The sequence below is a fragment of the Rhodnius prolixus genome, unplaced genomic scaffold (assembly GCF_049639745.1).
Source record: "Rhodnius prolixus isolate KJV_2025 unplaced genomic scaffold, Rpr scaffold_7, whole genome shotgun sequence".
Classification (NCBI taxonomy): Eukaryota; Metazoa; Arthropoda; class Insecta; order Hemiptera; family Reduviidae; genus Rhodnius; species Rhodnius prolixus.
This window is the reverse complement of record NW_027411582.1, coordinates 35,975,700-35,999,842: the sequence shown is the minus strand read 5'-3', so window position 1 is coordinate 35,999,842 and position 24,143 is coordinate 35,975,700. Positions and strand designations below refer to the sequence as shown.

Sequence of the window (24,143 nt, the reverse complement as noted above, 5' to 3'; positions counted from 1 at the left end):
CAAGTGTCGGCATCCTTTGTGTTGCCTTATAGGGTCAGTAATTAGAGGTGTCAGTGTATTAGTCAGTGTATATACAGTGTTAGTCTCACCAGTACAACCATACATTTTACACAAAATATTGTATTGCTAGCAGCCAGCTACTGCTGTAATACTACTTAGGAACGTCTGCACCGTCTCCCGTCATGGTTACCTCTGACCAAATCTAATTATAACGAAATTATGAGGGTTTTTTTTAGCGGGCCGCGAGGCGACGAATGGAGAAAATTGATTAGCTCTCAAATTAGAAAGGATTACACATTTCTATCTTTTTATTTCTCTCTTTCTCTTTGTGTTAATAATAGAACCTAATTGGGTACACTTTAAGTAGTAACCAATCGTATTGATTTAATAAGGAGTACAGTACTGATTTTTAAGAAATCCTTAATATTTTGTCCAATTTCCCTAGGATTGCTCAGTTGAGATGAGTAAATCAGAGAGAATGGGAAGTGTTCACCACGAACATATTTTTGATTGATTCGCCACCCCAAGAATTAAAGAAAAAAGCGAAGTGCCGCTATTGTGGATGACCACTTCTTAAAACCTTACACTTCTCTTCACCAAGAAAGAGGATACACCCTTCTCTAGGTTGAATGCCTTCCCAAGTCCCATTTTAACTATATTCAGAGGACCTCGAAACGTGTAAAAAATCAAAATTGAAAATCTGCGACGGCCATACTTTCTGTAGTGCAAGGCAAAAGAACTATAATAATCTTATCTTGTAAATTAATTAATTCAAAAGACTAATGCTAATTAAAACCTCTATAGATTGCGTTATCTTGGCCAGTAATTTGCGTCCGCTTTTAAATCTATAATTAATTTTGATTTATATACAATTTATGAACGAAACAAAAAAGGCAATATGAAGTTTTACGTGTCATGTTAGCAAAAATAAGCATGCAATGCCTGCTTCCCAGCTAGTAACTCAATCTTAGATGGTTCTGTTCTACCTGATATTTTAATTAAGTTCACATTTATTGTACTCTAAAACAAGTTACAATTTTTAACATATAACATACTAGACCTCTGAGGAAAAAATAGGAATATATTGAAATATTTCAAAAAACTTAATAAAAGTGGCTTACTTTTAGTGACGGTCGAGAAATACGACGTCACAAAAATTATGATTCTGGTTTTTATTGCTTTTAAAAGATTTACCATATTGCAAGGAGTCTTTATTACCAATTACAACAAATTCTACCTCAATGTAAAAGGTACGGAATTAATAAGAATTATAAATTCTAAAAATATAAGACAAGTTAAGTTGGATTAAAAAATAGTTATAAATAAATTAATGAATATCTGAATTTTAGGACATTACTAACAAGAAAAATATTTTTGTTTCTTATAATTTAATCAATTTATAACAAAAAAGGAAACTCTTAAGCTTTTGATCCTGAAAACTCAATCCCAAATAACATTTGAAATACGAATATCTTAATGATGCTAGTACTGTGCCATACCACAAAATATGTGTAAAATCAACAATTAACATTTGAAAAATTAAAACTATCTCAAACAGGATTAAAAACCGAATTATTACAAACAGAATCATTTACATTAATTCTTGGTTTAATTGAGCTGATTTACATAATTCACCAGAATTGGGATAGCGTATGAATGAATTTAGCTTGTAACATGTTATTTCTGAGGAATCTGGAGTTTTCTTCAGTTTATAAATTAAAAATATTTTACGCCATCGTATCGAACTATATTTATTTCATATTCAGGGCTAAAACCAAATCGAGAGATCTGAGTGTTTCAAATTATAATGAAGAATTAAGATATTATTCAAAATTTGATTGAAAAATAATATAAAACCATCTAAAAACTGTAAACAGTAACTAAAAACTAGTTTTAACAATATAATCTTAATAATGTCAAGCGCAGATTCTGGACTAACAAGGGAGAAGATATTCTAATCCTGGCCAGGTGATAAGCACCTCCGTAGACCTGATGCCAGCATGACTGAAGAACTACCAATTGCACGGGAAAAATGGCTGCAAGGAAAATAACACCTTTAAAGGTAGACTTATGCCCATACTTCTTTCAGAGATTTTTCTTAAAGGAATTTAGCATAGAAAATGTTAAGATATCCATGTGTACAGTGAGCAGAGGAGTAAGCAGGGTATCTAGTGGAAAAATGGGACAGGGCAGCCAAGATTTGTTAGACATTGCAGTAACCCCTTAATTTCCCTTTGATAATGAAATATGGGAATAATTCCGTGAATTTGACCAGTTGATTTATCCTACAGCTTCATTAAAAAATTGAACTTAAATTAAAAAGAGAATAAGCATTAGAACAAATTTATTTAATAAAAGTATAGTTAATGTGAATAATTACAAAATTTAAGAAACTTAATTTTGACATCGCTGATATTTAACAAAAATTCTAGCTAAGCTCAATTCCATCATCTTCATTTCCAGGTCCAGAAATCTCCTGACAATCCCATTTCGAGCATTTCCATCCATCATTTATCAGTTCACTATATTGAAGACACCAAAAGTGCAGCTTTCTTAATATACGTACAACGCAGAACTTCATGCTTCAGTCACAATTCCTGATTATAGAATACGCAATGTAAGTTGATGCACAAAATAATTGTTTTCATAATTTGAAAAAATCTGGTGTAGACCTAACATGACGTCGCCATATCGTTTAAGTAATTAATTTTTCTTGAAACATAGAATTTTCTACTGAAAAGTAGTTGACCTCGTTATTATAAATGTTCACTTTCACGAAAATCGCTAAGAACTGAAACGTCTATTCAGTAAAGAGGCACTTCAAGTTAGCTAGTCTAAAACGCCTAGTATTTGGTCCGATTGTGGCATCTAATCCAGATATTAAATTTATGGTGACCTCCAAGTAAATATCTCCTTAATGTTTAAGAGATTTGCTCTTGTTGATCTTCATTCTCTTTTTGCTAAACCAAGATTCGAGCATATAAAGTTAGGATGGCCATATCATCGACATACGAATAAATTGAAGTGTTAGAATGGCAGGACAGTCAGCCCTGTTCAGGGTGAGATCAAGGGAGCGACAACACTCCCATGAGGAATTTCTACATGGAATTTAGAACTTGAAAGTTATGATTTTTCCTTTTGAGTTGTACTGACCATACTCAGATCTCACATGCAGGCTGTGCAATATAACTCCAGCCTCATAAACAGGAAATTGTAAATTAATGGCAGGCCCATAATCTTCTAGTTATGGATAAATGTTAGAAGAACAAAAAACTGTTATTGGAGAATAGCAATTATTGCAGAAAGGCGAGTGCATATTCATGCCACATTTTATTTTATTTATTATTTACCTTTAATAAACCTTTTTTAAAACAAAGGATGGATCTTCAACCAACGTAAAGAACATTGTAACAAATGTACTGTAGAGGCTCACTGCGTTAAATAACTAACTCGGATCATTTTCTAATTAAGCTTATCACCTCAGCGCTACGCACCATTAAAAGAAGTTTTCATATTAAATTATTCAAATGAAATGATTACATACATCATTATATGATAATTATTGAATGAGAAGTTAAGAAGAGTTGAAAAATATACAATGACTATAATAGTTGATGTGAAACCGCCAAAGGAAACATTAAGGAAACAAATCGTCAGTCAATAATTAAAATGATAGTTTTAAAACTTACAGGAACAGATGTTTCATTCATGAAGATATTATCGAACACACTTCGAATAAAAAAAATAAAATAAACAAAACCATAAGGACTAGGTAGTTGGTAATTAATTATTATTATTAAAAATTAATATCGAACAAGAGGTTACTTCAATTAAAATTTTATAGCAGAATAGCAGTTTATATTTGTGCAGGTTAAGAAATCAATGTTTTTTCTGTTATTTTTCTGTATTTTAACTTTATAGCTTAGATCTGCCATCTGTAGGGTCACAAAGAAAGCAATAAATGCAACCATCTTCCCAATTTTTAGCTACCACTTAAAACTTTTAGCTTCACTGAGATTTATCTCATCAGAATCAGAAAAAAATAAAATAATAAAAAGCATGATAACGATGTATGAATCAAATTAGGGAAAATAATAGTAGAAACTAGGCCTGATTTGGGGGAAAAAGCGTCTGCAGTAGGCCTCATAGGACTTTTTACTGGCAGATCCTGTTATCCCAAAGGATCCATCCTATTGATGCATGTTGGATCCAAAATGTTGATTCAACATGGTATGTCCATTTCAACATGAATTGTTGTGGGGACTCTTTTGACGAGCCTTTCTCTCAGACTTCTAGTTGGTTCCCTTACTGGGAATTTCGGTTCTTGGAGATATATGTATACAGGGTGATCCATTTGAAACGCACCAATCACTAATAACTTTTTATGAAAGCGGTATTTCGAAAAAACCCACGAAGTAAACTATATGTTTTTTTTGGTCTAGTTTTCAAATTTTTTACCCCCGATGCTGTATCTTTATTTTTGGCAGAGTTACGGTTAAAAACCCGATTGGGGTTTTATAAGGACCACTGGTTTTGACAATGATTATAAAAACTACATAAAACACTGTGAAAAATGACGTTAACCCAGTTTCGATATCCCTAATATTAGTTGAGATATTTAAGATCAAAGTTACAATTTTATCTATTCGTGATCGGTTTTCGATCTTAATTTTCCACCAGAAATACACCAGTTTTGGGGAGGTCCTCTGACTGCGAAAAATGTTATTTGTGACGCAATGTAAAAAAAATAATAATAATTGAAGATTTTAAAACATGTAGTATAGTGTAATGGTTGTGGGTGAATCAGGATAAATTTGTTTTATCATCAAATAAAAGCAATCATCATTTTACATCATCACATCATTTTAACGTATTCACTATGCTAGACTTCTTGACGTATGATTATGATTACGGTAAGAATATCTTAGCAAAGTGTTGATCTAGTGGTCAAGAGCGTGGTTTTATAAGTGGGAGATTCCCAGTTCGAATCCCGCGTATGACTACAATTTATTAAAAAAAGTGTTATGATTTTTTAAGTAATGAGAATGACTGCATACGCAAGATTCGAACTGGGGATCTCCCACTTACAAAACCACGCTCTTGACCACTAGACCAACATCCACCCCTCCTTGACAACTATATTCTTACCGTAATCATAGGTCAAGAAGTCTTGCATACGAGGTACATTATAATGATGTGATGGTTGCTTTTATTTGATGAAAAAACAAATTTATCCTGATTCACCCACAACCATTACACTATACTACATGTTTTAAAATCTTCAATTATTATTATTTTTGCTCTTTGCGTCACAAATAACATTTTTTTCAGTCAGAGGACCTCCCAAAACGTGTCTTTCTGGTGGAAAATTAAGATCGAAAACTGTTCACGAATAGATAAAATTGTAACTTTGATCTTAAATATCTCAAGTAATATTAGGGATATCGATACGGGGTTAACGTCATTTTTCGCAGTTTTTTTTGTAGTTTTCATAATGATTGTCAAAACCTGTGGTCCTTATGGAATCCCAATCGGGTTTTTAGCCGTAACTCCGCCAAAAATAAAGATACAGCATCAGGTGTGGAAAATTTGAAAACTAGACCAAAAAAAAACATATAGTTTACTTCGTGGGTTTTTTCGGAATTCCGCTTTCCTAAAAAGTTATTAGCGATTGGTGCGTTTTAAATGGATCACCCTGTATACATAATAAGGTTTATGCTATGTTTTGTTTTTGTGAAAAAAAAGATTGTTTTATGGTGTGAGGAGGCCAGGTTAAGAATCTTTGGTAGAAATTTGTGGATGAATTTGAGATGTAGGAACTTGGGCTGTTTCCTGCAAGGTTTAATGCTTGATTTGTTCAGACCTCCTCTAAATTTTAATGCTAAACTGGATCAGTTGCCGATATTTACAATATATATTTCTAAAAAAGAGGAGTTGGAACAGATGAAAAAGTGAGAAATCCTTTTCTTTGCACCTTTCATCCTTACAATAAATAAGACTGTTTTGACAACTAATCCGAAAAACCTGAGCACGAACGTCCATGAGTCTGTGCAACCTAATTTGACAGGTAAACTCCTTTTTTTTACCTGAGGAAAATATCTAGGATTATCTCTCACCAGTTGGATAAATAAATATGGGTTTACAACGCCTCTTTTAAATCTCTTTTATGTGCCACCAGTATTGTCACTCTAAATGGTTTAAGAATTAGACTTTTAAACTAACATCTTTTTTTTTTTTGGTTGATCATTTTTTAAAGAGAGCTTTTCCAAGTTAACGTAGTCTGTAAGCAGTGGTAAATTTGTTCTTAAATTGTTATTAAAGCTTAACTAATAAGTTATTATAAACAACCTAATAACTTGTACCGCATAAAACATCTAGCGAAATGAAGCTCACAGACAGCTTAATCACAATTTTCGTAAAATACTTAATTCATCATAAGTTTTGTTCTAAAAAGTTTCTTCAGAAGCTTTGGATATGGTTATCTACTCAACCTTTACTCGTATTATTATTATTTATCAGTGGGTAAGAAAACCTTAAGTTAACCAAAGTAACTCTAAAGAAAAACTGTTTCGATGGGCCACGTGTCTATTTATAGTGAGCTATCGGTTAAGTTTTGAAATAAGTCTTATATGTAGTTCAATTTTAACCGTCGTCGGTCTGCATTCTCACAGAAGTGGTTGTGTCCAGCCTCTTTAATATGTAGTTTCTTTAGGGTTGTGATGTCCATTAAATCTTTAACTGTGGGTAATTCCACTGTAATTATGCGTGGATTTGTTCATTCCATATGTCCATTTTCGGCGCTAGCAAAGCAATACGTAGTTCTTTATTTTCATAGCTTATTTATTGCTGCTATATTGGCGTCCATGGCATTAAGCGTAAGAATCATAGATGTATACTAGAGACTAGGACAATGAGGTGTTAGAGGAGGATAGATTTGTATTAAGAGTTTGGTAGAGCTAATTTTACTGTAAAATGTGCAGTCCAATTTAGTCTCGAGTCGCCTTTAAGAGAAACTACAAATTATTGTAAAAATTGCTGTATTTTTTAAAAAAAGTATTCCGTACTTTAGCCGTTTCATTAAAGGCATTACTTTTCTGTTCTTTTAACAAACTTTTGGAATGTCTCGGTCTCAGAAAAAATTCTCGTAAGTTTAGCTTTACGTATTCAATGAAAGAATTATCTATAAACAGTATTCTCAATGAATGTAACCTGTAAAATAAAAATCATGATATATTTACTAGAATGTGCTCTATATTTACGTTTTACATTAATTGCTAACAACAATAATAACAAAATACAGATTATATGTATAATTTATGAGATGATTAAAACTATTTTCTCGGTTTTTACAATCCGGATCATCCATTATTCTAGATAAAAACAGTAGATATAATAATAACATTAAAAAATAATAACATTCAAGGATAAAATATGATAGTTTACTCTTATTTAAAACAATTAGCATTATGATTTAGTAAGAACTATCTTAACAGAAGAGATAAGGTGTAAAAATGTTTTTTTATTCTAATAATAATATCCTCTGTAAAGGGATAGATGTACATCACAATTTTTAGATTTGAAACACTTATAGTTAAATTTTGATACAAAAATGTATTATAAGAAGGGCCTTACCATAATTGGCTCAAAGTTACGAATTCTACTTTTTTTTAACATTTCTTTTAAGTAACGAATTTTGATTACAATACTGCTAAATCAAAATTTACATCCATAGCAACTTTACTACCTAATCTGCGTGATAATCCGTTTAAAACTTTAAAATAGGAATGTCCAACATTTGAATTTCAATAACTATAAAAGTAATTCAATGTGAATGTTCGAATTTAAAACATAAAAATGATATTTCTTTTACCTGATGCTGCTATACAAAGAGATTATATTCATTTAAAATTACAACTTATATATTCCTCTATTCCTGGATACCGACACTCCAAAGGGTACCCCTTGTTCCTGATTGGAATTCTCTTTCTGATAATTCTGCACCTGCAACAAACCAGTTTTAATTCAAACAAATAAGAAAGAGTAAAATCTACATGCTCGTCTATAAAAATGCTTTTAGATATGGCAAACAGTATCTATCTAATCAAAGCAGCACTTTTGTGATTCATCTATTGAATATCAGTGGATGATGTGAAAGGAAGAAATATGTGCACTGAATTCGAAACTATTTCCTGATGAGTATACAACCAACCTTACCTTACTTTTGCAAATCCATCTTTATTCGTCGAATTGATTGGTAGCCTCTGAAATAAGATGAAAATAAACTGTTTTGGTTAAGATTAGCTTGGAAGAAAAGTATCAATAAGATTAAAATAAGTAGCAGGCAATAAGATTGTTAAAAGTATTGTAATAATCTAAATAATTTAACGATGTTTACAGAAATGAAGATTCAAGCTAGTTGAACAACACTAATCCAAAACTTTACAACCTTGAAAAATAGAATTAATTACTTCACCAAGCGAATGGCCATTATCTTCAATGGATAGAACTAAGCAGAATTAAAGGTTAATTTTGGTTTATAAAAATCTTAATTTCTGAAGTTAAGAGAACAATTTTATTTGTTTTAAATTAGATAGTAATTAAGGTAAATCTCATGACTAAGTGAATATTGTCTGATATTCCCCCTTGATAAACTTCAAGTATTCCTTGAATTTCTTAAAAAAAACATTCTGTTAAAATATTTTACCAAGTAGATACTCAGATATTTTTACATTAAGCTATTCTTAAGACGAAAGGCAGATTTAAAAATCTAACTACCAGAAAAACAGTATAAAATAGAAATGATAATGGAGAAGTTAATAAAAAAGACGAAGTGCAGCATAACTAACATTTTCTGACTGTCATTCCATATAACTATACTAGGAAAGATTTTATTTAAACATAGTAGGTTTGCAAATCGTTTAATAATTCTAAATATTACACAGGTGGCGTAAACAGGCTGTAAATAGCAGCAGTTGAGGCTAGCAGATCATCCCAAATCCTGAAGCAGATTTTTTAAATAAAGTATGTTAAAATTTAGTTTAGAACAATCAATTTATAATCAATAAATCTCAGATAACAATCGTATCTGTGAGAAAACAAAAGTTCATGATAACAGCGTCTGTGTCTACGAAAAATTTGGTAAAAAATGAATATGGAAACAAATAGATATCTTTTACTTAATAATTAATCAGACAATTTCAACAGAAAAAACGTAAAACTTGGCTTTTTTAAGAAAATATCAATCATTAAATGATTACCATGGAAAAAAATTTAACAGAAGTTCACTCTAGATCAAAATATCTAATTACTCTCAGCAGAACCTCGCTTAAAATGAGTCGCTCAGAAAAATACAACTAATGCCCTTTCTATGTAGCTTGATCACAATTTCAGACATAATCATATCATCAATTAAAATACCAAAAACTATTCTGCAATCAAAACTGGGAATGAAAAATCAGTAACAATAAATAAAAACTGTGAAAAACAACCAGATTTTCTCATATTAACTGAAATTTTACTAAAATTTAATCTAATATTGTTATTAAATAGAGGGCAAAGCGAAACAAGAAGTATTGGTAAAAATTTAGAGGACTTGAATATATTTTAATGATAATGGCAGATTTTACAGAAAAAAATTGTCTATTTTTAAGAAAATCATTCCCTGTTTAGAAGATAATTTCATTTTTTTTAAAAAACTAAAAGCTGAAAACTTAGGTATTTATGATTTAGCTATAGGTAGACAGAAATTAATTGGAAAAGGTTCAGTTCAGGATAGGAAGAGTTCGCGTAAGATTCAAGTTCATCTGGAGTGGTTTGGAGTAGTTCGATATTGCTCTCAGGCTGCTATAAGAACAACTGAGTTTCTGCGCGATTGGAGTTCAGACCAGAACCTGGGAAGTTTGAATAAAGTTGATTTGAGCTTAAGAAGGCTGCGCCTAGCATCTCATTCAGCACTAGGACTGTCATTACCATGCTTTGCATCAAGCAACAATGAAGATACAGATCTAATATGACGCAAACCTGTAGATTGAACAGGTATTAATAGGGGAAAATTTCAGATTTGCCACAGAAAGAGCACACATGAGGTTCAAGATAACTTTTTTTGGAGCCAGATTAGATCAGTACCCTGCTAACACTAGAGTAAGATCATCCCAACTCCCTAGTTAATGGTGTTCAGGTAAAAAGCTGACCGATCGACCACGTAAAGTTTTAGATTCTTCTGGACCAAGCAACTGTGGAGAAGTTTCCTTTTGTCCGATGATACCTCATGTTCGCGAAAGGCTTGTGAGAAGGCCAAAGATCATCAGGACAGATTTACTTCCTACCAAGGAAGATCTATCTACCCAAGAGGATGACTTTTCTCTTTTCAATACTTTGCAATATTATTAGTCTTGTTTTAGCAATACTTTCGAATACATCTTTTTCCTAAATTGAAGGCACCTGAATACCCCATATTCTAGAAGACTCCCCACTAGTATTATAGCTTGAGGAATAAGAATAAATATGAAATTGTACTTACAACTTAATGGAAAAAAGTTTAATTCAATAATCCATAGAATTATTAGTAAAATTGTTGTTTTCATCCATTATAGAACGCTTGTTTTTTTTTCTTTTCAATTTCTGTTGATTTTCCAGCCATTGGCAGATGACCATTTTTGCTTTAGCATGACAAGAATTTGACTTCCACTTATATTTCTGTCACAAACTACACCAACACTTATGAAAATTTATCATTTCCACTTTTCACAGATTTGTTAAGAAGACCATTAGATGTTCTTTCTTTTCATAATTATCCGATTCTAGAAAATTATCTACCTAAGAAACAAATAAAAGTATAAATTAATTAATTAAATAAAATAACGAACGTTTTGAAAAAAATAAATAAATTTTTGAGGGTCAACATTTAAATAGTTTCAGTTTCTTAAAATGTACTTTATTTTTCATCAATTTTAATTCAATAAAAATAAATTTTACTATTTAAAGAGAAATATTTGAAATTCAAATTACTTTGTCTTGAAAGTTAATAAAAAGAAAGTATGACGTCACTATTCTGTTGGCAGATCAAGTACTCCATTAGTCATCCATTAAGTTCTGACGCCAGCAAGACCCATCACATTTTAAATTCAATTTTCTTAAAGTTAATACAAAGAGTTTAAACAAAATTTGTATTAAAAAACACAATCTACAAAGTGAGCATTAACAATACATCAAATTTATTATATTTGATTGTGGGATTACTAAATAATACAGCAATAAATTAATACCCAGAATGCAAATGGCGAACTACAATTAGCTAATCTTATTAATGATTATTTTAAATAAGGTAATCCAGCTTTAAAACTGTTATATCCATAATTTTATTGTTACTTATTTTATAAACTTATAAGTTTTAATAAGGATTTTCATTGCTGAACCTTTTTTAATTAACTATAATTTAAGTCAATTTTCAAGGTTACTACAAGTAGACTGCAACTAAATAGGTTTTACAATATTTTAAAAATATTATTGCCAGAAATAACTTTGTTATGAAAAGTTTATGAGAAAAATGCAATATAAATAGTTTTTATTACTTTTCTCACAGTTTTATCATGAAAAATAACTTTAAAAATGATTTTTTTAAAATATAAATCATTTTGACTTTGATAGGTCAAAGTTATATTCTGAAATATTGATTTCACAGGTAAGTTTAAAGTTGTAACTTAAAATTTTCATTGAAAAAAAGATGAATGTATGTCAAAGTAACAAAAATTAAGTATACTTAATCTTATATATTTGATAAATTTATCAAATCTTACAAATTGGGCCAGTTTTTTTAAGCAAATCGTTTAAATGCAATTTAGGCAAAAGTAGTTTAGCTTTTCTATTAATAATTTTGCAACTAATTATTCACACATTTGGGCAATTTTATTAAATATATTTCCTAATTTAAGGGTCGAAATGTATTTTTAAGTCTGTGAAAGCAATTCTTTGTAGAAAAGTTAAATATCTGTATTGCTTAGTTGTATCACGTTATGATTTTCCTACTTTACCAAGAAAAGCTATTGCTAAATTTACACATTATTTTAGTGGAATTAAATGAAATGTTACTTTTTTTTTATAATTAAGACAAAATAAAGAAACTATTTTTAGTAAAGTTTTCCTATTGATTGTAAGAAATTTTCCATAATTAGGTAAAAATACATTTTCTATTTTGTTTAAGTTATTACAAAGTATGAATTTGAATTTGAAAATGTTTATTTACAATTTAAAATTTTTTATACAAATATATATAAAAGGAGGTTTCAGGCTGCATGCCTATATCCTCTCCACAACATATCAACATTTACATTGGGTACAAGTCCAACTTAATGCTAAGGCAAAAAATTTAAAAAAACCTTACTACATAAGATTAATTAAAGCAAGATATGCTTTAGCCTTTTGTGTTTGTATTTTCTATAATTAAGAGAACTTAAGTTATAGTCCATAATACTTTTTATATGCGGGTAGGGACTATGTGTACAGGAAGTTACAAAGTTTTACGTAGCGTTGTAGATAAATGTGGACACGCTGGCAACATCAAGTGCTGCATGCATGTAATCTATGGGTGTCCACCGGGGATATGACCCAACTAACCTTAAGCATTTGTTTTGGACTCTTTGTAACTTCCCGTAATTGGTGCAACAAGTATTGGACCACACAGGGGCTGCATATAGTAGTACGGAGCGGATATAGAGATAGTAGATAAGTTTTTTATTAAGAAAATCTAAGTTAGAGTTGCGGTTCAAAAGAGGAAAGAGACTGCACATAATTCCTACCGCTTTATCGCACACTGAGTTTATGTGTTTGGTGAAAGTTAATTTGGAGTCTAACACCAACCCGAGGTATTTAACTTCCTTGCTCCACGGAAGGGAGTCGCCGTTATAATTTGGACAAATCTATTCACAGCCGGTCTGCGGCGTGTAAACAAAATAATTTGTGTCTTGGCATGGTTTGGCCTTATTTTCCATTTTGCAAAGTATTTGAAACATTTTTCAAGGGCTATCGATAATTGTCTGGCTATTGTGTCAACTCTGAAGGAAGAAATAAAGAAGGCAGTATCATCAGCAAACAGGGAGCAACTGGATTTGAGTTTCAGCTTGGTGACGTCATTAATAAAAATGTTGAAAAGTGTAGGCCCCAGGACTGAGCCTTGGGGAACACCAGACAAAGTATGAATAATTTGGTTTTAATTGGTAATTTTCTGAATTCAAAACATTTTTTCATAGTATTTGTTCAGAAATTTACAGTCAAATAGTTTTTATTAGGAAAATTCATTTAAAAAACAAAGAAAATAAGAATTAAACTGAAGATGATAAATTGAAATATTAAAAATAGATGAATTTTATTATCAATTTTTTTTTAGCATACCTGTTTTTGAGTTCACTGTTTGTCCAATATTTCCAGGTACTTAGTTTCATTAGAAGTTTCTGATAGATGACTTTTAATTACAGGTGACAAGATTTTTTGTTCACCACTTTGAGTATTTATGGTTGCTGCCTTGAATTTCTCAAACATCTTTACTCAAGAACCTGGAAAATATATTCATCCATAAATGGTAAGTAAAACACACACAGAACAACGCTACATTGATTTTCTAATGTTTAAAGATTTCTAAAAAAAAAATTATCTGAGAAGGAGAGACTAAAAAATAGTTCTAAACTGTTTGCAATGAATTTTGTGGGTCTCGCATTTAATTCAAACTAAATGAAATAACTTGCAATACTTACTCTTAGAAATTAATGTTGATTATTGTTCTTTTTTGGTGACTGTAAATCATTAATCCAAAATGAAAGATTATTGTCAGATTCAGTAAGTATTTATTTATTTTTTTGCCAAGCTTTCTCTATCTAGCGGCCGGTCATCTTCAGGGCTTATACGAGGGTCGTTTGAAAAGTCCGTGCAAAAATAAAAACTACTTAATTTTTTGGGGTAAACCTATTTTATTTTTCAACATAGTCTCCTTTTAGGCTTATACACTTCGTCCAACGCTGCTCTAGTTTGTTGATCCCTTCCGAATAATAGGATTTGTCCAAGTCTGAAAAATAGCCATTCATTTCTGCAATCACCTCCTCGTTTGAATAAAATCTTTTTCCCGCCAGCCATTTCTTCATATTGGGGAACAAATAGTAGTCCGAGGGAGCCAAGTCTGGAGAATAGGGGGGGATGTGAAACGAGTTGGAACCCTATTTCCATTAATTTTGCGACCACAACTGCTGAGGTGTGAGCTGGTGCGTTGTCGTGATGGAAAAGGACTTTTTTGTGGGCCAATCGTGGGCGTTTTTCTTGCAGCTCGGTTTTCAGACGGTCCAATAACAATGAATAATATGCACCTGTAATAGTTTTACCTTTTTCCAGATAGTCGATGAGGATTATTCCTTGCGAATCCCAAAAGACAGTCGCCATAATCTTTCCGGCCGAAGGAACGGTCTTCGCCTTTTTTGGCGCAGATTCTCCCTTGGTAACCCATTGTTTAGATTGTTCTTTGGTCTCAGGAGTGTAGTGATGTATCCATGTTTCATCCACAGTGACGAAACGACGCTTACAAGTCCTGCGGATTCTTCTGGAACAGCTGCAAACCGTCCTTACACGATTTCGTTTTTGGTCAAGCGTGAGCAATCGCGGCACCCATCTTGCGGATAGCTTTGTCATGTCCAAATGTTGATGCAAAATATTATGTACCCGTTCATTCGAGATGCCCACAGCACTAGCAATCTCACGCACCTTCACTCTTCTGTCATCCATCACCATATCATGGATTTTATCAATGATTTCTGGAGTAGTAACCTCAACAGGGCGTCCAGAACGTTCAGCGTCACTTGTGCCCATATGGCCACTCCGAAAATTTTGAAACCACTTATAAACTGTTCTAATCGAAGGTGCAGAGTCACCATAATGTTTATCAAGCTTCTCTTTAGTCTCCTGAGGCGTTTTGCCTTTCATAAAGTAGTGTTTAATCAACACCCGAAATTCTTTTTTCCTGTCCATTTTTTGAAAATCACTCGACTTCCTCGATTCAAACGAATGCCAGACACAAAGAAATAGACCGATCTGGCTGAAACTTGGTGTGTGTTCTCCCAAGAGATGCTACTAACTAAACATAACCTCGATACGCGCCAGTGGTGCTATCTCTCTGACTTTGCACGGACTTTTCAAACGACCCTCGTACTTAACAATTATACGTTTTACATTGTTAACATTTGTAATATTAGTATCTGAACAATCAGAACAGAAGGACCAACCAATTAAACAAATTACAATTGCTAGTTAGTGTAAGCCCTAATAATGATCTACGTTGGTTTAGCCAAAAATTGAATCAACTAATAATACCTGAAACTGGTAATAGTCATTGAACTCCTTATTAAAATTAAGTTCTACAAACAACAAGCAGGTTTGAATATCGCCAAAAAAAATAGAACAGTAATCTGCCTAATTTTATTTCAAAACAAATTATTTCTTAACTATTTAGCACAAATAATTTCTTACACTACGCAGGACTGTACAAAAATAAATGACAAGAAAAGTTAGTGATCTTTTCCCCCATTATTGGCTATTGTAAACAAAGAAATAATTCAGTTAAGAAATTCAGTATTTTACATCCTTCTTAGCAAGAAATGATCCTTCCCTCTACCTAAGTACAAAACAACAGGATGTAATATAGGAATTCTTAGTATTTAAAACGCTTCTCGGTTGAAACGTATTCTCATTATTTTCAAGAATGTTTTGCCTTAATTTAGTAAATAATTTCTGTTTCCAAATAAATGTAAAAATATGATGTCTTATCGTTTCCCTTATTGAGAAATTATTTGTTTCCATATTAATAGATTTATTTATACATTTTTTTTTGAGTGCCGAAAAAAACGATCTGGGTGAAAAAAAAGTCCCAGAACGAAAAACAGGACAAGCTTAGCCCTATGTCTATTCATTGGCAGCTAACATGTGTCCCATCAATTTTCCTTTCCCTTGAACATATTTTTTTTATATAGAAATAATGGCTTCTGCCATACAATTCTTGTAGCCCTAATTGTAAAAACACCACAATGTCATTTCAGCCCACTGAGGTTAATTGCCATTACTGTTATTTCAAAATAATCTGCTGCGCAACGAGAAGTATTTACAAAAAGGGAGAGCCATTTTTCTATAAAATTTTTTGAGGAATCTGTGAGGGAAGGAGAGATGATGATTAGTTCCCTTTTTACAGCCTCACTTCGGAGGGAAAACTTTTGGGGACATTAATAAAATATAGATATTTATATGAACTAAATCTCTTGTTCAGAAACGGCTCTGTACTGAATAAATTTTGTACTTTCTTTTGATTTTTAACCGTCTAATGCCAATATTTCAAATCATTGCCAAATTATGATATTTTTTTTGTATCTTTCTTACCTGTCACAATTAGATAATAGTTCCTATCATTTTACTACCTGTCATCACATTACATGACGTAATTTATAATTAAATAACGTGAGGGCGGAGCTACACAGCGGACTAAACTTCTCGTAATACTTGTAAAAGTGGAAGTAATGCAGTCGTGAATTTCATGATTTGAAGTCTCTTGGAGATCTTGGATTATTTAATTCGGTTAACAAAACGCCCACAAAATCCATTTAGGCTTGCAATGGAGTTAATGAGGACGGATTTTCTTTTTAGCAAATGGACTTCGTGGTCTAGCACTTCTTTTTTTCTTTTTGTAGCGGAGGATGTTAATTTTGAAAAAACGTTTCTATTACCATGTAATGGTAGTTGGTTTGTAACAACGATTTTGGTTTGGCGAACTCACAGCCAAAAATCTAGCTCATCATCCTTCACAATAACACTCATCCTCTACAAAGGCACTAACAGTTTAGAAAACCACTATAGATCTTTTAGGTCACAATTGCTTTTGGCTTATAGCCACTTCTTTTACAATCTATTGTAAAATGTAGCCTTTAACATCATGATTTTTATAACTATAGTTTCTGTGTGTTGCTTCGCGCTTCACTTCATCAACTGCAGACAATTAATATTTCTCTTTTTTCTTTTGCAGATAGTGCCCGGGAGTGTTGAAAGTTTTTCGCGAGTGTTTCAAAACGGGAGTTTTTATTCCTTTTTACATTAAAAAAGATTTTCTTTTTTCAACTTGTGCGGAAAAAATCAAAGTAAGTTCGGGTATTCTAAATTCCGCCATAGAATTATATTTGCGTTACAGTAATTTGTTTGCCAAATATCCTCTTTTAATCTGTGTCAAGTGCCCAGTGAGATGATGTTGCGGTGAAGACATCGATGGATACGGAACTGTTACATATCCCATTATACATAAGTAAGTACAATTTTGCTAACTAATGTACAATTATTATTATTATTATTTTTTTTAATTTAGGACGCATCTAAATATGAAGTCATAGGTGATCGAAGCCATTTTCAGAGCACTGTCGAATATCCGTATAGAGTTCTCCATGTTACATAAAACGATACGCTTCTCCGGAACGTAAAGCCGTGTATCTAGTTGTTGCAAAATTACGTTTTGTTTTTATGTATTTCTACGTTCGTTCTGTATCAAATATGATTAACTCACTGCTTGCAAGATGGCCGAATGGTTGGCTTTATTTCCAAACATTAAGGAAATGATATAAAATAGATCGTTGAATATTTGGTTATATGGGTATCTGTATGTATTTTTACAACAGATGTTTAATAGAACTTAAATTACTTATTGAATCATTTATGATTCAACAGACACAGGCTTCGCTAGCGTAAGTGATTATCGGCCCATTAATAGATTTCTAAGCTAAAATTCTCACCATGCGAGATAAGTTCTTGAACCGGAAACAGGCATCTATTTTCTCTGCAGTTATTCTTGCTTTTATTTCTGCAGTTATATCCTCAATATTTGTTATTAAAGGATCTTAGGTAGTAAAAGTAAAGTAAAGTAAAGTAATCGCCTATTTTTTCAGGCGGGGCTTAACGTCCAACTACCAATTAGTTGCCGTGGACGGAGGCGACTAGCAAACATACTTTACTGTAAATTTCTTTTATTAACCATTAAATAAAATCCAAGGCCTAAGACCGGGAATCGAACCCAGTACCACAATGCATATTAGCTTTGCAGGTCTCGCCTCTAACCGCTCGGCTACCGTGGCGCCTAGGATCTTAGGTACTTACTTGGTCATAGCATTCCGGGAAGCTATTATTCTACAGACTGGATTCGCTCGTCTCCATGACCCTCGAAGTACGCAAATATATTTGGTGAAATACCTCATTAACTTCCTGATCGCTCTTTCTGCTGGCTTCTTCCAGTTCTTGAACTTCACTTTTCTCCAGTGCAGCTTTTGATTTCGCTGTAATCAAATGCGTAGTAATACAAATATGATTACAAGGTCACATTGTCTCAAGCATGCATTTACTCTGCGAAGTCCTCTGATTGATTGTAGATTGTATTAAAAAGGGCGGTTCTGCCAAAAAGGGGAAGGAACGCAGGCAATCCAAAAAAGTCCTCTGATGGTACCAGTGGGACTAGAAACTTGCAAAAATAATAATAGTACGTAATATTTTATTAAAAACAATTTTCTCTGGCCATCAACGTTAATATTCTTTTCATAAGGGTACTTATTTTCCAAAATAAATTTTGACATACAATGGAAACTACGAGTTTAAAGATTATTTGACTTTAAGAATGGTAAAGAATTGTCACAATAAGAGAAAGTTCTGTGTTCACAGATTTTTATTGTGAAAATAAATTGAAAGATATTTTAGGTAAGGTTGAACACAAGGTGTAACTCCTTAACAGTTGGCTACTTTAAACTGTCGGCATGGGTTTAAGATCAAAGAGGCCGCCTTGAAGCCGCCAGTGGGTGGGCTAGTATTACTAACTTTTCTGAACACATCCGACTACAACCATATTAACCTCTTGTTTCTCTTCTCAGCTAAAGGGGGGATCCTCTCGCAGCGTGCTTGCTCACTGACACCCGTCCTGCCGCCAATGGAACGTTATAATTCCATCACCTTCACTATGTCCGTGTCTATGTGCTTGTATGTTTGTGTGAAACCCTCATCATTTGATAGACTATCTTTGACATAATAATTATATTGGACTACTAATTTCTGTTTTTGGTATATATATATTCTTCTCATTCTCCGTCTACTTTAAACTCATTTTTCTAACATACAACCTTTCACATTCAATTCATTATAGTTAAAACAAAATTAAGTTGGCAGTTCTGGACGGATAACAGTAAAATAACCCTCTTATCTCATTTAGTTTATTATATTACTAAAAAGGCACAATAAACCACCCACTTAAACTATAATTACGAATAATGTTTCACAGCATTCCTGTGGTTTATGAGTTAAATTTAATTGTAAGTAATTATTTATTAGCGTGATTGAATCATTATTCTTTTTATCTTGATAATTAATTTAGTAAACTAGATTTTGTAGCTCTTTAACAAATGATCTAATTAGCAACTTCTTATCCCTGGAATTTCGTAATCTGTGTTTTGATGTGAATTTTGAGGAAAGTGGAACAAAATTTTTACTCATTTCTATTGCTTTGGTGGAGAATACTAACTCGAATTACTCTTGCTATTATCCTCACGGGTTTCTACAAACTTGGAATATATAAAAGCGTTCTCTTCAAAGAAATCTAATTTATCCTGAACTCCTTAATTGATAGGTAATATCGTTGGAGGTGTTGTTACTACTAAAAAACATCATTACAAAGAAAGATGGCATTAGGAGGTGTCAGGAGTCTTAATACCTTTTCTTTTCTTTTTTAAACTCCTTAATGAACCTAGGCGAGAAGTTTCGAATCATTTCTTCATCATCCAATAGCTAACAACAATCCGTTTTATTACACACAACAAACACACTTCCGGTGAAATATATTTATTTATTTTAAATACAGTACATCTGGGCAACCAAAACAAGTAAAAAAAATAGAGGACTAACATCCTTACTACTTTGTAACCATAACTAAATAGATAATTTATCACAGAGATTTAATTTGAACGAAATGAGAAAGAGAGAATCATAGAATAAATACAAAAAATAACCTTGTAAAAAAAGAAACCAGCGTTAAGGTTTCACACTTCATACGATGAGGATATGAACTTGTTATAATGTATACATGAACACATCTATACACATATTATGTACACTACTCTGTTTTATATAGTGTTAATGATAAACACATTGCACTCTACTTCACGAGTACACATTGTGTACTATGTTACTATTACACTTTAGAAGGAGCCATCTTGTTTAATAGAATAATTGTTTAAAAAAAAACAGTGTTGACTGCCGCTTACCCACTACGCAGTGTTGTCATTTATGATATTTACGGGGCACCCCGTAAAATTTAATTTGTTTAATTAATTTTTTTTTCCTAATAATTTATTTTTATTACTATTATATTTATCACACCTCATTTCCTCTTCCACCTGTTTTTAATTAATTAATTTTACGAAGTATCCAACTAATTAACACTTCCTTAAACATTTATAGTAATTCTAATTTATATTTTTTCAACGTTCGTCTATTAAAAACATTCTAATTTTAGAACCAGTGAATACAAAATTTCTGGATTAAATGTCTCCCATTAATTCGAGGGTGGAAATGTAAGGCATGTAAGGGTAATAAAGGCTTGTAAAAACATGTAAATATTTACATTAATGTATTAGCATGCCAACTGTAACTTCTACAAGAACATTGCAGAACTAGTCATTATACTAGATACTGTCTGTAAGATAAAAGTTGTAACAGATGTCTAACAGTAAAGAAAAAAAAATTAATACACCCAAATAAAAGTATTTCTTATAATATCAAGTCACTCTGTACATTTCACTACTGTCATTAAAGACAAAAAAACATTATTTACAAACATTATTTCTTTGTTTTAAAGTGATGTCTTATCTATTGTTTAATGATCTCTAATAATAGAGTATATTGTACAAAGTTTACACGTGAGAATACTATTTACATGTTCACAATTTCACTGGTTGTTTGACACTTGATTTTAGGTTATAATTTGGTGCTGTTGTTTTGCAAAACTTTGATTAGAAATGGTTCTGAAATTGGTTGTTTGGTGGCGCTAGTGGCTGAAGTTTCTTTTTTTTCATTATTAAATTGATGGAAATGTTGGTAATTCAATTTGCATTCTTCTAATATTAAATCCAGTTTGAATGAATTTCTTTCTGTTTAGTTTAAGCTTGTTAGGTCTCATTTTCATGGTGTGCGCTGTCTCTGAAATCCCAGTATTCAGTTGATTTCATTTTTATGATTCCCGATGAAGTGAAGTTGATTTAAGAGTGGCGTGTCAAGCAACGCTTGATTAGAACTTAGGATTCATGGAACATAATACCATTTCTCTAGTTGGGTGGGGAAGAAATCTATGCGTTATTCATATCCCGTGTTCCCTGTAGTTTCCTGAAAGTTCGTAGCAAAACTCATTTAGGCCGCAGAATAATTTTTTTATTCATACTTAGAGGGGGGGGGGCTTAAATTTAGTAAAGGAGGTCACAGAACTTTAGTAATCATTTTAGTTGTTTTTACTTTATCGATATAATTGATTCTGTAAACTAATTGAATTATTACTGAAATGGGACTCGTCCACGACACCTAATCGTTAGACGTTAAGCCCCGACTGAACAAATGGGCGATTACTTTACTTTACATAATAAGAAAATTAGCTCACTTCGGGTTATTATTTTATACTACTAGTATTTCTTGCTCTAAAGCTTAAGATGGTTAGATTTCGTAGTCGAACGTAGCGGAACATCTCTTACCTCGAAATCATCGATAGTACACTTTTAAAAACACCAGATGCCGCTAGTTGCAAACCATAAAGGTGATTTTATTGGCTACTGATTCAACCAATGTTTTCTTAAATTGGATTGATCTGTTTATTTTCACTTACTCTACTATTTTAAGAGAAGGTTAGAGTTTCAGATTTTACCGGAAATATCAGCAACATGGGGGGACCTGATATTAATAAGCTTTTGAAAAAAATTAGCAAACCGGAAGTGCGAGTTTACTGGATCGATTTTTTCAGGGATTTTCTCCGAAAATCGATTATTCAGTTTTTCTTTAAACTTCATATACTCACGGCACCCCTATCATTAACTTTTATTTGAAAAATTTCCCAAGGAAAATGCGTCTAGGGAAATGGTGGGGTTATACTTCCGACTCGAGTGCCATTTCATTTTCTTCATTAATACAAATAGCAATTCAATGAATTGTATATAATTTTCAAATTACTAAAATCGTTACAAGAAAATTTCATTCAGTAAAATCGTTGTTAGAGGAAAAATTGTGTAAGTGAATGCAAAGAGAAATCATTTTGAATAAACCTGCTCTACAGAAAAAACGACACTGAATCGTTTACGAACTACATTAGGGTTTATCTGGTTCTCAGCCTTCTGCACTTGCGCAGTATTAGTGGTCTGCGAGTTTACTGCATGAAAGTTTTAGGTCTATTTCTGGTTTGTGTAAATTTGTTAAATTAATTAAGTCTGTATCTTAGCTTTACTACGTGATATTTAGAACAGAAATTGTAAATCATGTTGGGCCAATCCGCTTTAATGAACTTAGACAAAAGATCCTGTTCAAATATTTTTTTTTTTTAATCTAAAGGGCGGTATTACAAACTTTTCCCCAGTTTTCCTCTAATTCCTGAAAGAATTTTCTTTGAAATATTCATTGTTACTCGTATGATTATGGAAGGGCTGAATTAAGTAAATAGGTGACTCCTAACTATGTACCAGCTACCAAAAGAACTACCTTTTTTCCTTTATTATGGCGAAAGGGGAAGGGTTCTGTGTATGCGTAAGCCATTTTGTTAGTAAAAGGCTAAGGGCCTAGAAAAATAGGGAGCATCTGCCTTATCTTATTAGGCTCAACTTTTTTTGAGCCCTTTTTTTTTCCTTTACCACCACCTGCTTTCACTTCTTGTAAGAAAGAACAACAGCTTATTATTCTATGGACAGGCCGCCATTTTGTAGTCTGCCCTTAAGGGATCATCAGATTACCAGTCTACAATCTTCTCATTCACCCTTTATTATACTGTCCTAATTTATTAATAAATTAAAGTTTTGATTATGAAAGTACTTCCGTCAATGATTATGCCTTTTCATCCGAAAAAACATCTTTTAAGGAAGATCTCTCTTTTCGATTTACAAAATAAAACATCCCCATCGGTCATTTCACATGGAAATCCATCGCCTTCTATATAATTAAGTAATTGGCTACACAGACAATCTAATTAAAAGATGTAACACGAAATACAGGAAGTCCTCTTTGACAAAGAAACATCTGGCGGTTTTTTTTTTTTTGTAAAAAAAAGAACGGAACTTGATTGCTTTTACTAAAAATTAAAAAAAAAAAATGTGGAAGCCTTTTTTTTAGCTTTTTAATTTATTTTCAAACTATGTCAACCTGAACCATATGGTCCCTCAAGGAGTCACGGGAAAATTTCTAAGAAATGGGAGGCCATAATACTATTTTCTTTCCTGCCATGGGTGCCATTAAATACTTAATAATAATCACGAAATGGTAATCATTGATTGGGGTCTAACTAATCGAAGTATCGCATAGATTTGCAAAGTAGTTCAATACTCTTCAATTACGATGTAAAAGATATGGTTTTCTTGGATTTCTACCGAAATAGTAAAAACAAAGCCACTTTAGACCCCAACACGAGGTAGACGAGACCTGAGCACCGCAAAACTAAGTATTATTTAAATACGAGGTGTGGCTATTAAATAATGAGACTATTGCAATTATTTTATTTTAAATTTAAACATATTTAGTTATTATCACCTTCAATATACACCCCTCCCCTATCCCTACAACGCTCCATGCGAATTTACCATTGTTCGAAACAGTGCTGGAAGTCTTTTTCTGTGAGCTCCTGCATGACGCGTGCCGCTTTTTCTTTCACTCAGCTTCAACGGACTGAAATCGTGTTCCTTTTAATGCAGATTTAACTTTAGGGAACAGATCTAAAGTCACATGGGGCCAGGTCAGGCGAATAAGGCGGATGGCCTAAAACAGCGGATGTTGTACTTGGCTAGAAACGTCTTGCGACAGACAATGCAGTGTGAGCCGGCGCCGGTTGTCTTGATGGAGAACCCCGTGACTTGTTCTTTCACAAA

At 32.4% G+C, this 24,143-nt stretch overlaps 3 long non-coding RNA genes across 3 annotated transcripts; 1 reads left to right on the top strand and 2 right to left on the bottom strand.

The window, feature by feature from the left end:
• Positions 1-1,196: 1,196 nt before the first annotated feature.
• Positions 1,197-3,918, bottom strand: LOC141447548 (uncharacterized). Its single transcript, XR_012454441.1, has 2 exons — positions 3,690-3,918; positions 1,197-2,597 (listed from the first exon to the last, which is right to left on the bottom strand). It is a non-coding gene; the product is annotated as an uncharacterized lncRNA (long non-coding RNA).
• On the top strand, positions 2,485-9,398 carry LOC141447550 (uncharacterized). The gene is made up of 3 exons (XR_012454443.1): positions 2,485-2,617; positions 8,398-8,522; positions 8,943-9,398. It is a non-coding gene; the product is annotated as an uncharacterized lncRNA (long non-coding RNA).
• Positions 7,260-20,455, bottom strand: LOC141447549 (uncharacterized). Its single transcript, XR_012454442.1, has 6 exons — positions 20,046-20,455; positions 18,157-18,332; positions 13,387-13,547; positions 10,520-10,815; positions 8,215-8,261; positions 7,260-8,001 (listed from the first exon to the last, which is right to left on the bottom strand). It is a non-coding gene; the product is annotated as an uncharacterized lncRNA (long non-coding RNA).
• Positions 20,456-24,143: the final 3,688 nt, after the last annotated feature.